This window comes from Halichoerus grypus, chromosome 7 (assembly GCF_964656455.1).
Source record: "Halichoerus grypus chromosome 7, mHalGry1.hap1.1, whole genome shotgun sequence".
NCBI classification, from domain to species: domain Eukaryota; kingdom Metazoa; phylum Chordata; class Mammalia; order Carnivora; family Phocidae; genus Halichoerus; species Halichoerus grypus.
Genome location: NC_135718.1, coordinates 27,993,202 through 28,004,163, shown reverse-complemented (window position 1 = coordinate 28,004,163; position 10,962 = coordinate 27,993,202). Strand labels below are relative to the sequence as shown.

The 10,962-nt window shown below is 40.5% G+C and overlaps 1 pseudogene; it reads right to left on the bottom strand.

The window, feature by feature from the left end:
- Positions 1-6,090: 6,090 nt before the first annotated feature.
- On the bottom strand, positions 6,091-7,324 carry LOC118518322 (small ribosomal subunit protein eS25 pseudogene; annotated as a pseudogene).
- Positions 7,325-10,962: the final 3,638 nt, after the last annotated feature.

The following is a 10,962-nucleotide window of genomic DNA, read 5'->3' as shown; positions in this document are numbered from 1 at the left end:
AATGGCAGGCACTGGGTGCCCCGCTCATATGGTATAGTTCCTGCTTTCACAGAGCTCGTGGTCCAATGGGATGCACGGACAGGAAACAATGACTAACCATTTTAAATGTGTCATAGTGTTAGGAGAGAAAAAACAGCATCATGAGAGACAATAAGAGAAGAAAGGACAGAAGAAAAGAAAGAAGGAAAGGAGAGAGAGAACCAGAGCAATTTCAAACATCAACTTTTTACAAAAATACAAACTTGGGCCAGTTTGAAAATAGGAGCCTGCACTAAGGTGGACACAATCGCTTTGTTTTTGTCGAATAAGGTAAATCGTTTGGAAGGTCACATACAGCAAGAGCAGTGAGGGTCAATCTGAATAAAGTCGAGACAGAGACATGCTCCTCCGCAAATGTCAGAGGGAGCTGTGGGTCATCTAACCGGGTCTTGCCGCCTCCAGTCACTGACCTCCCTGTTCTCTGGAGTGACTGCTTGACGTGTACTAGTTTCCCCCATGGCTGAATGACTCCTCTGCCAACTTGGCTTATGAAATGTTTATAAGCAGTTTAGAATATTGTGATGAAAGGCACAAGACAGGTTCAGAGGGATTTTAAATCACACTTTCCTGTTTTCTTTTCTTTCTTTCTCTTTCTTTCTTTCTTTCTTTCTTTCTTTCTTTCTTCTTTCTTTCTTTCTTTCTTTCTTTCTTTCTTCTTTCTTTCTTTCTTTTCTTTCTTTCTTTCTTTCTTTTTTAATGAATAGGTAGAAACAAAGGTTACCAGGAGGATTTTCAACAGGTTTGCCTCTAACATTTGCAGAACTACCTGTGAGACAACAAACAAGGGTCCACATACTGTATTTCAATATAAATCAAGCTAGCAAACTTAAATAAAATAGGATAAAGAGATATTCTTTCCTTTTACCTTGACACATGCCTTCATGCTCTAGAAGGCTAGATTTGGGTGTGATGGTATGGGAAGAGCTGGCCCCCAGCCCCCAGCCTCTGGCCCCCTTCTCTTCCTACCCCTACCTATCCCTGTCCCACACTGGGAGGGCCCTTATGCTCCTTCAGGTGAACCCTGTCACTCACATGATTCGGTTCCAGTCACACAACTTTTAAACAGCCACCCGTGAGGTCTGGCAATGTGTGCACAGGTGTATAGTCCACCCTTAGAGGTAAGACACAGGCAAGAGGCCCATGCAGGCTCTGGAAGTGGGCTTGGGGCTATTTGGGCAAGAAATGCTAGGGTTCTAGGTCATACTGTGATATTCCTTTAAGTGGAAAAACCTAGAAAGAGATAGATATTTCTAGGTCATATGGCAAATGATTTGCTGAGCTAGGATCAAAAATTTATAGGGCCAAATGTATCACCATCTCATCTCTACGATTGCACCTGGCGAGCTCCTGCCTTTGTTTACAAAGTGTAGGTAGAGCTAATGCCTACCCACTGTGTCTCAAGGGTTACCGCGAGGTCCGGAATGTCTGCTGGAAAAGAGTATTCCCCATTGATCTGTCATATCTCCATTCTCCTTTTCTACGTACTCTGAAATTCACATGTTTTGTCACACAGTTTGGGAAGTTAAAAAAAAAAGATCGGGATATAGCCTTCAGGAAGTCTTTATTTAAATGGACATTTATTGCCTGAAAGACAGCAGGCTTTAAAGAGAGAGTCCTTTACACATCCTCTATTTGTGGTTTTGTTTTTTTTTTTCCTAAAGATTTTATTTATTTGACAGAGAGAGACACAGTGAGAGAGGGAACACAAGCAGGGTGAGTGGGAGAGGGAGAAGCAGGCTTCCCGCAGAGCAGGGAGCCCGATGCGGGGCTCGATTCCAGGACCCTGGGATCATGACCTGAGCTGAAGGCAGACGCTTAACCGACTGAGGCACCCAGGCGTCCCTCTTTTTTTTTTTAAGATTTTATTTATTTATTTGACAGAGAGAGACACAGTGAGAGAGGGAATACAAGCAGGGGGAGTGGGAGAGGGAGAAGCAGGCTCCGGCTGAGCAGGGAGCCCGATGCAGGGCTCGATTCCAGGACCCTGGGATCATGACCTGAGCTGAAGGCAGACGCTCAACGACTGAGCCACCTAGGCGCCCCTATTTGTGGTTTATATAACAAGTGCAGCTCAACAAATACTACTGAATATATCTCTTGGGCCAGGTACCGATATGGATTTGGCAATAAATGAGACAGATATGGTCCCTGTCCTCATGGAACATCACAGTACAAATATGATGAATGTCACAAAAACAGAAGCCACAGAGAGCTTGGAGAGGGCACAATGTGAAGAGCTAACCTGGATAAACTTCCTGACAATTTGAAGAAAATGGGAACTAGTTAAATGAAACGTTAGTGGGGCAAGGGGCAGCGGAGTGCTCTATGCAGACGGAAGGAAATGTGTTAATGCTCAAAAAGTTGAGTAGAGAGCAAGGAGGAAGTGTGGCCAGAGATAAGGTAAATTTATAAGCAGGGAAGGAAGGACCAGGCATAGAGGGCCATGGTAAGATGTATAGACTTCATCCCATTGAAGGTTTTTATTTTATTTTATTTTGTTTTGTTTTAAGGTTTTTTTTCCTAAGATTTTATTTATTTATTTGAGAGACAGAGAGCACAGGTGGGAGGAGGAGCAGGGGCAGAGGGAGAAGCAGACTCCCCACTGAGCAGGGAGCCTGTCTCCGGGCTCCACCCCAGGACCCTGAGATCATGACCAGATGCTTAACCCACTGAGCCACCCAGGCACCCCCCATTGATGGTTTTTAAACAGGCAAATGACATGCAGATTTGCATGTTTGAAAGACCACTATGGATATAGTGTAGTGAATGGACTTCAGGCATAAGGATAGACCCAGGGAACCTCTTTGGAAGCTATTTGAGTAGTCTAAGCGAGAGGTATTAGTGGGGGTGGCAGGGAGAGAAGGGGACAAACTGAAGAGAAATTTAGTAGTTAGAATTGGTAGGATAGATAGAATTGATGGGTGATACAATGTATGAAGGAGGAAGAGTCAAAGATGATTCTTTGTCTTTTCCATAGTAGTGTTGATAATGATTTAATTTATGACAAATCGGTTATTTGTGCAATTATTTATTTGATGTCTGCCTTCCTCACTGGATTATAAGCAACCCAAGGACAGGGACCAATCCTATGGAACACCTTATTCCCTTGTGTCCATGCCCTGCAGAGTATGTGGCACATAACTGTGTTTAAAAGCTATTTGTTGGTTAAACTATATTTTTAATTATAAGCAGATGGGTTTCTGGTGGTATCATTCACTGAGTTAGGGACATGGAGGAGGAAGGAGAAGTTTAGAGAATGAGTTTTGGCCCTGCAGAGTTTCAGCTACCTGTGAAATATCGAAGGGGAAACGTCCTGTGAGCAATTGGAAGTAGGAGTCTAAACCTCAGGGGAGAGAGATGGGCTGGACAGATATGGGAGTCCTGAGTGTAGGGAAAGCAGTCAAAGCCAGGGAGTATATGAGATAGCCTAATTAGCAAGTTTGGAATAAGAAAAGAGACCGTAGAAGAGCACTCTGAGGAAGTAACATTTAAGGACTGTGCAGAGGAGGAGCAACCAACAAAGGAGATTGAGGGGTGGCCGGAGGTAGGAGGAAACCCAGGAGAAAACGGAGTCTGAAATTTAAGGGAAGAATATTTAAGAAAGAAGAAGTCAAGGGTGTCTAATGCCTTTGAGAACTCAAACACAGGAGGTACTCGATAACCAGCTTCAGTATAGGAGGTGGGCAAAAGCCAGAGTGATTTAAGCTGGAAATGGGGTGAGAAAATGGATTTAGCCAATGCAACCAGCCCCCTAATTCATTTATCTGGTTAGTTGTCATCTTTGAAAACAATTATGCTCCAGCGAGGATGAAAGGAAGGACCTGAATTTTTAAAAAAAGAGAGCATGGAACCTGAGTGGACTTAAGTCCTTGATGAGGCAATCACATGGAGGTTCAGGGGAACAAGGAGGTCTCCAGGGTGAGTGCCTATAAGTAGGAGGAGAATAGGATAGATAACGAATTATTTCATCATTTTGCCTTAGGTCAGCCCTAATCCTCACCTTCAAAGAATGTCAAAGGATTTACTGACAGGACTTAGCCAATGGAACTCCACCTCTCACAGACAGATTTCGCTAAGGCCCTCACTCAAATAGGAAGAAGATAAAGTTCTGTTGAGAAACTTTAGGACATGTCTCCAAGCTTTTCAACATCTTCCCTGCAAAGAAGCTATCCAGTGGAGAGCAAAAAACATTGAAGAAACAGCAACAACAAAACCGCTCTTAGCTGAGAAACTGGGGTTAATATTTAGCTAACTTGTGGTTCAGGGATTTGATTTATCATGTATCATCATTCTTGCCCTTATCTAGTTATAGGGATGTTAACAGAACTAATAAAACCATTTGTGTGAAATGCTTAAAACAAAATCAGTGATAAAAATACAAGGTAATACTTCATTTCCTAAAGGTTTATAAATTAAACATTAACCTAAAGTACCATTTATTACTGGAGGGTTACACATTCAGTCCAATTGCTAACTAGAAAAATGGAAAGATAAACTACAGATTCTGTCTCTGATTTGGAAATTTCTAGGATTATAAGGTCAGGGAAAGTTGGCATGAAAAATGCCTTTCCAATCCTTAAGTACAGAAAACCAGACCCTCATCACAGCCCTGACCTCGGCGGACACCCCGGTGACCTTGGATCCTCGCAGCACCTCAGTCAGGGGGCTGTACACTCACCTACTCGGCCTGGCTAGCCAGGTCTCAGTTTTCTGCTTCCTAAAGGCCTTATCTTCCTAGCTTAAGGGGTCGGGAAGAGTCTTCTCTTCCCTGCGTTCTCTATGTCCAATCATTTTCACCTTGTAATCTTTCCTAGAACTTCTTGTTCAGGAGCGGTTGAAGTTGATTTGAATAGACATTGAGTGGAAAGGGGCACCTGGGTGGCTCAGTGAGTTAAGCAGCCAACTCTTGATTTCAACTCCGGTCATGATCGCAGGGTCATGGGATCTGCTGGTATGGGGCTCTGCGCTCAGTGTGGAGTCTGCCTGACATTCTCTCTCTCCCTCTCCCTCTGCACCCCCTTACCCCAGTCCCCCATCCCTCCTCTTTCTCGCAGATGCACTCACACACACACTCTCTCTCTCTAAAATAAATAAATAAATAAATCTTAAAAAAAAAAAAAAGACGAGAAATATGAGTGCGGAAAGTTCAGGAAGTCAAATTTCTACAAAAGCAACATCTCCATGGCACATGTAAGAGTCTTATTAATAGGTGTGCTAATTCAGAAATTAGGCAAAATTGGGAATAAAGAAGTTATAGGAAAGCTGTCCTTTCAATGTGCTTTGGTAATGGCAAACGTGTTTTTGTGTGTATTTCTCCCCAGGGCCTACTAGTGATAATGAGGATTAAGGGGCTTAGAAGCAAACTCCAAAATACCCAAGATGGGAACTCCAAAAAGACAAGTCTTCATTTCCTTTCATCTTCACCTATCTCTTTTTCTCCAGTTAAGTGTTCTTGGATACCATAAGCTCCTTTCTAGTATTGTTTCCATCTCTCATTACAATTTAGAAAAGGGCCCTTAAGTCTGTCCCTAAAATTCATTCATTCAACAAAGACTTAAGTTTCTTTCGTTTTCACCATTGTGCCAAGGGCTGCAGCTACAACTGTGAATTAGAATTGATCCTCAACTTCAAGGAACTTATGGTTTAGTGGTGACTCAAGAAAAAAGAAATTCGAAGACCTCTGGCGACATAAAGCATTTTCTGGCATATAAAGGTGATAACACCTGGATCTACTTTTGTAGCTAAGTACATCTTCTGATTTTGTATTATTGAAACCATGACTCCAAGTCTAAATACACCTATGTATTCATATAACCTTACATGTTTACACTGTTAAATTTTAAACCAGTCCTTAAGTAGAGGGCTTTTGCAATTCATTCATTCTGGGCTTTGTTTCTGAGGTATTTCTTAATACTGACGCACTTATCAGAAGACTTAAGCATACCCACCAATTTTGAGAGTCAAAGGGCATATGTGTTAATAAGCACAGGGTTCGGTGTCCATAAATATTCTCTTTTCCCTAGTTCCTTTTTTTAAAAAATTAACAAAGTTTTATTTTTCAAAATGTGCAGTTGGCCTGGGATCTGTTTGTGCCTCTTCACCAGCAGCTAGGATATCTCCAGCCCGTGTGTTTCTGGCGTAAATGACTTGAGCTCTGTGCTTTGAAACCAGTTTAATAAGTCCTTTACTAAAGAGCTTCTGAAGGGCTGCCCTGGCCAGGGGACCATGAATCTCCTGTCTCTGAGACAACAGCCAGGGTTATAAGCTTATAGTTGGGAACTTCCTTAAAAAGTTTGTCATATGTCGCTTTGTCAAACAAGAATGTTATTGAGCTTGTCTCGAACTTTGCCTTTGGACCACTTCTTTTTGGCCTTACCCCCAGATTTGGTCACTAGGTCTTTGTCTTTCTTGGCTGACTTTTCGGCATCTCTCTTCTTCTTGTCATCCTTGGGCTGTATGGTGAGGCTCAGAGAGCAGCTGCTACCCCCATGGCCTCACTAAGATGCCAGAGGTAAATGACTCTTCTCCCTAGTTTTGATGGCTTTGTTTGCCTTGAGAGACATGTTTAATCATTACGTAGAACTCATATTTAACAAACAGCTTTGCAAAGCTGAGTTGTGATGTCTTCTACTTTGTTAATTTGACTATCTGAAAAGTGTTTTTACAATTTAACATCTGGCTCTTTACTTCAAACACTTGGTGCTTAAAACTGAGATACAGTCAAAGTGAGATAAAAGTTTACGATGTCATACCATGACAATTTAACAATATATATTTTTAAAGATTTTATTTATTTATTTGAGAGAGAGAATGAGAGACAGAGAGCACGAGAGGGAAGAGGGTCAGAGGGAGAAGCAGACCCCCTGTTGAGCAGGGAGCCCGACGTGGGACTCGATCCAGGGACTCCAGGATCATGACCTGAGCCAAAGGCAGTCGCTTAACCAACTGAGCCACCCAGGCGCCCGACAATTTAACAATATTTATCCTTTTCCTTTCATTTTCTTTTTTTTTTTTTTTAAGATTTTATTTATTTATTTGAGAGAAAGAGAGAGAGATCATGAGCAGGGGGCAGGGGTAGAGAGAGAGGCAGACTCCCTGCAAAGCAGGGAGCCCTCTGCAGGGCTCAATCCCATGACCCTGGGATCATGACGTGAGCCGAAGGCAGACACTTAACTGACTGAGCCATCCAGGTGCCCCTTCCATTTTCTCATTATGAACTCAGTAATTAATCTGTAATCTTTCTACCATTAGTCTTAGTGAATGCTGAGTAGATGAACATAGACATCGAAATCAAGTTATCTTGTGTAGAATAAATCTTGCAATTTCATTTCATTCTTTCATTCAACAAACATTTATTGAAGGCCTTCTAAGGAGAGAAGTATTCAAGGTGTTGAGAATACATAAGTGAACAAAACAGACAAAATTCCCTGCCCCTAAGGAGCTCCCATTTTAGTGGAGCTTGCATTCATTTAACCAAAACTCCTAAATAACCAATTTTGAGAATGGACTGTGCACTGTTAGGGGCAAGGGAGACAGGTGACAGGAATCCCAAATCGTTTGAAAGTTGCAGCATGGTGGAATCAAAGGGTCACGGATTTGCAATCAGAAGACATTGATTGTAGTCTAGCTGTAATAATCCTCTGTTATTTTCTGGGTCTTAGCTTTCTTGTTTCTTAAATAATGGCATCGAATTTCATAATCTCAAAAGTCTCTTCTGGATTGAATAGTCTATTATTCCATAACAGGTAACATGCATTTACTTACTTGCTTAAGGTAAATGGACATACTGTGATTTGCACAGATCATAGAGATTTATTTTTTTTTAAGTATAGCAATATCCAGGAGTCATCTTAAATTTTTATTCCTTCTGTAGCTACAGTACAGTATAGAATTATATATTATGTTCAGAGTAATGACCCTGAGGTACTGCAGGATGCTGAATCAGTAAGAGAAGATTTAATTATGTTCATTAGACTACTTATTAAAGCAAGAAAATGCCCCAAGGCAATTTAGGGGTATTTCAAACAAAGTGTCTTCTTGTTAACCCATAGTTAATCAGAAACCCAATTAACCAGTATGCTTTATTCCAAGATTTTACTGTTTTTAGACTTATTTATTCTTCTTTACAACCATGACCAAATCACTGATCCAGATCTCAGTCATTTCGCATTTATACCACTAAAATCAATGGATTATTCCTCCCTCAAACAATATAAAAAGCTACCAGAATAATCACTTCAAGAAATAGATATGAGTGAAATGATAAAATTCTGAGTTTTGCTTTAGAACACTCCAGATGTACTCTAAGGTATATGTTCAATTAAAAAGCAAGGAAAAAAAAAAGAAATAAAGCAACTATTTTCCAAGTATGCTTATATTTCAATAAATCTTAATCCTTTCTAAATTCCAAATATCTATAAGTTTTTATGCTAAATACGGTTCTCTGGAAAATCTAACTCACTGGTGAGAGTGTCAGCAAGACTACTTGTCTTTTGAGCTTGTGTGTTTTTCTTTTCTTTTCTTTTCTTTTTTTAAGTAAGCTTTGAGACCCCAAGATCCAGAGTTGCTCACTCTACTGACTGAGCCAACCAGGTACCCCAAGGTTATTTCTCTTTTATTTACTATATTTAAAAAGCTAAACCTAAAGCAGAATTCTTTGAAATCTTAGTGGACACTAACCTGGCTCAACTTTTTTTTTTTTTTAAGATTTTATTTATTTATTTGAGAGAGGGAGAGAGAGAGAGCACAAGCAGGGGGAGGGGCAGAGCGACAAGCAGAGGGACAAGCAGACTCTCCACTGAGATCATGACCTGAGTGGAAATCAAGAGTCGGCCGCTTAATCAACTGAGCCATCCAGGCGCCCCTAACCTGGCTCAACTTTACAGAATAATAAAGCAAGATTTTAAAATTATTTTGGCATTCAATATTTAATTGTAACATTCAGGGAGAATTTTAAGTGTGACCTATTAAATCTGCAGACTCATTTATCAATCTGAATTCATTCCGGAAATTACAACTTTCTTTTATAGGCTATCCTTTGTACTGTTCTGTGTGGTCTTCAATCAGTGAGGAAATCTTATTTCTCCCTATACTGACCATGAACATCTCAGCAATTATTTTTTTTTTAATTTTTTTATTGTTATGTTAATCCCCATACATTACATCATTAGTTTTAGATATAGTGTTCCATGATTCATTGTTTGTGCATAACACCCAGTGCTCCATGCAGAACGTGCCCTCCTCAATACCCATCACCAGGCTAACCCATCCTCCCAACCCCCGCCCCTCTAGAACCCTCAGTTTGTTTTTCAGAGTCCATTGTCTCTCATGGTTCTTCTACATCTCAGCAATTATTATCATCCACAATTGCATTTACACTTTTCAAAAAAAAAAAACTATAATTTCCTCTTTCTGTTCCATTTTCCTTTTCTCAACTACCTCCTTTCACTAGTCAGTTAAGCCAGTCTTTTTCTTTCTTTTTTTATTTTATTTTATTTTTTAAAGATTTTATTTATTTATTTGAGATAGAGAAAATGAATGGGGGGGAGGGGCAAAGGGAGAGGGAGAAGCAGGCTCTCCACTGAGCAGGGAGCCTGACTCGGGGCTTGATCCCAAGACCCTGGGATCATGACTTGAGCCTAAGGCAGACACTTAACCAACTGAGCCACCCAGGCACCCTGGTTAATCCCGTCTTTTAGAAACATTACTTTTCAGATCAAGGTAATGCTGGCGTCATAGAATGAGTCTGGAAGTTTCCCTTCTGTTTCTATTTTTTTAAACAGCTTCAGGAGAATAGGTATTATTTCTTCTTTGAATGTTTGGTAGAATTTCCCAGGGAATCCATCAGGTCCTGGACTCTTGTTTTTTGGGAGGTTTTTGATCACTGCTTCAATCTTGTTACTGGTTATTGGTCTATTCGGGTTGTCAATTTCTTCCTGTTTCAGTCTTGGTAGTTTATAAGTTTCCAGGAAGGCATCCATTTCTTCCAGGTTGCTTAATTTATTGGCATATAGTTGTTGATAATAATTTCTGCTAATTGTTTCTATTTCCTTGGTGTAGTCGTGATCTCTCTCCTTTCATTCATAATTTTATTAACTTGAGTCCTTTCTCTTTTCTTTTGGGTAAGTCTGGCCAGTGGTTTATTGATCCTATTAATTCTCTCAAAGAACCAGCTTCTAGTTTTGTTGATCTGCTCTACTGTATTTCTGGTTTCTAATTCATTGATCTCTGCTCTAATCTTAATTATTTCTCTTTCTGTGCATGGCTGAGGCTTCATTTGTTGACTTTTCTCCAGTTCTTTAAGGTGTAAAGTTAGTTGGTGAATTTGGGATTTTTCTGGGGTTTTTTTTGAGTGAGGCTTGAATGGCTATGTGTTTCCCCCTTAGGACTGCCTTTACAGTACCCATAGGTTCTGATATGGACCCTCAACTCTATGGTCAACTAATCTTCGACAAAGCAGGAAAAAATATCCAATGGAAAAAAGACAGTCTCTTCAATAAATGGTGCTGGGAAAATTGGACAGCTATATACAGAAGAATGAAACTCGACCATTCGCTTACACCATACACAAAGATGAACTCTAAGTGGATGAAAGACCTCAATGTGAGACAGGAATCCATCAAAGTCCTAGAGGAGAACATAGGCAGTATCCTCTTCAACATTGGCCACAGCAACTTCTTTCAAGACACGTCTCCAAAAGCAAGGGAAACAAAAGTGAAAATGAACTTTTGGGACTTCAGCCAAGATAAAAAGTTTCTGCACAGCAAAGGAAACAGTCAATAAAACAAAGAGGCAACCCACAGAATGGGAGAAGATATTTGCAAATGACACTACGATAAAGGGCTGATATCCAAGATCTATAAAGAACTTCTCAAACTCAACACCCAAAAAACAAATAATCAAGTCAAAAAATGGGCAGAAGAC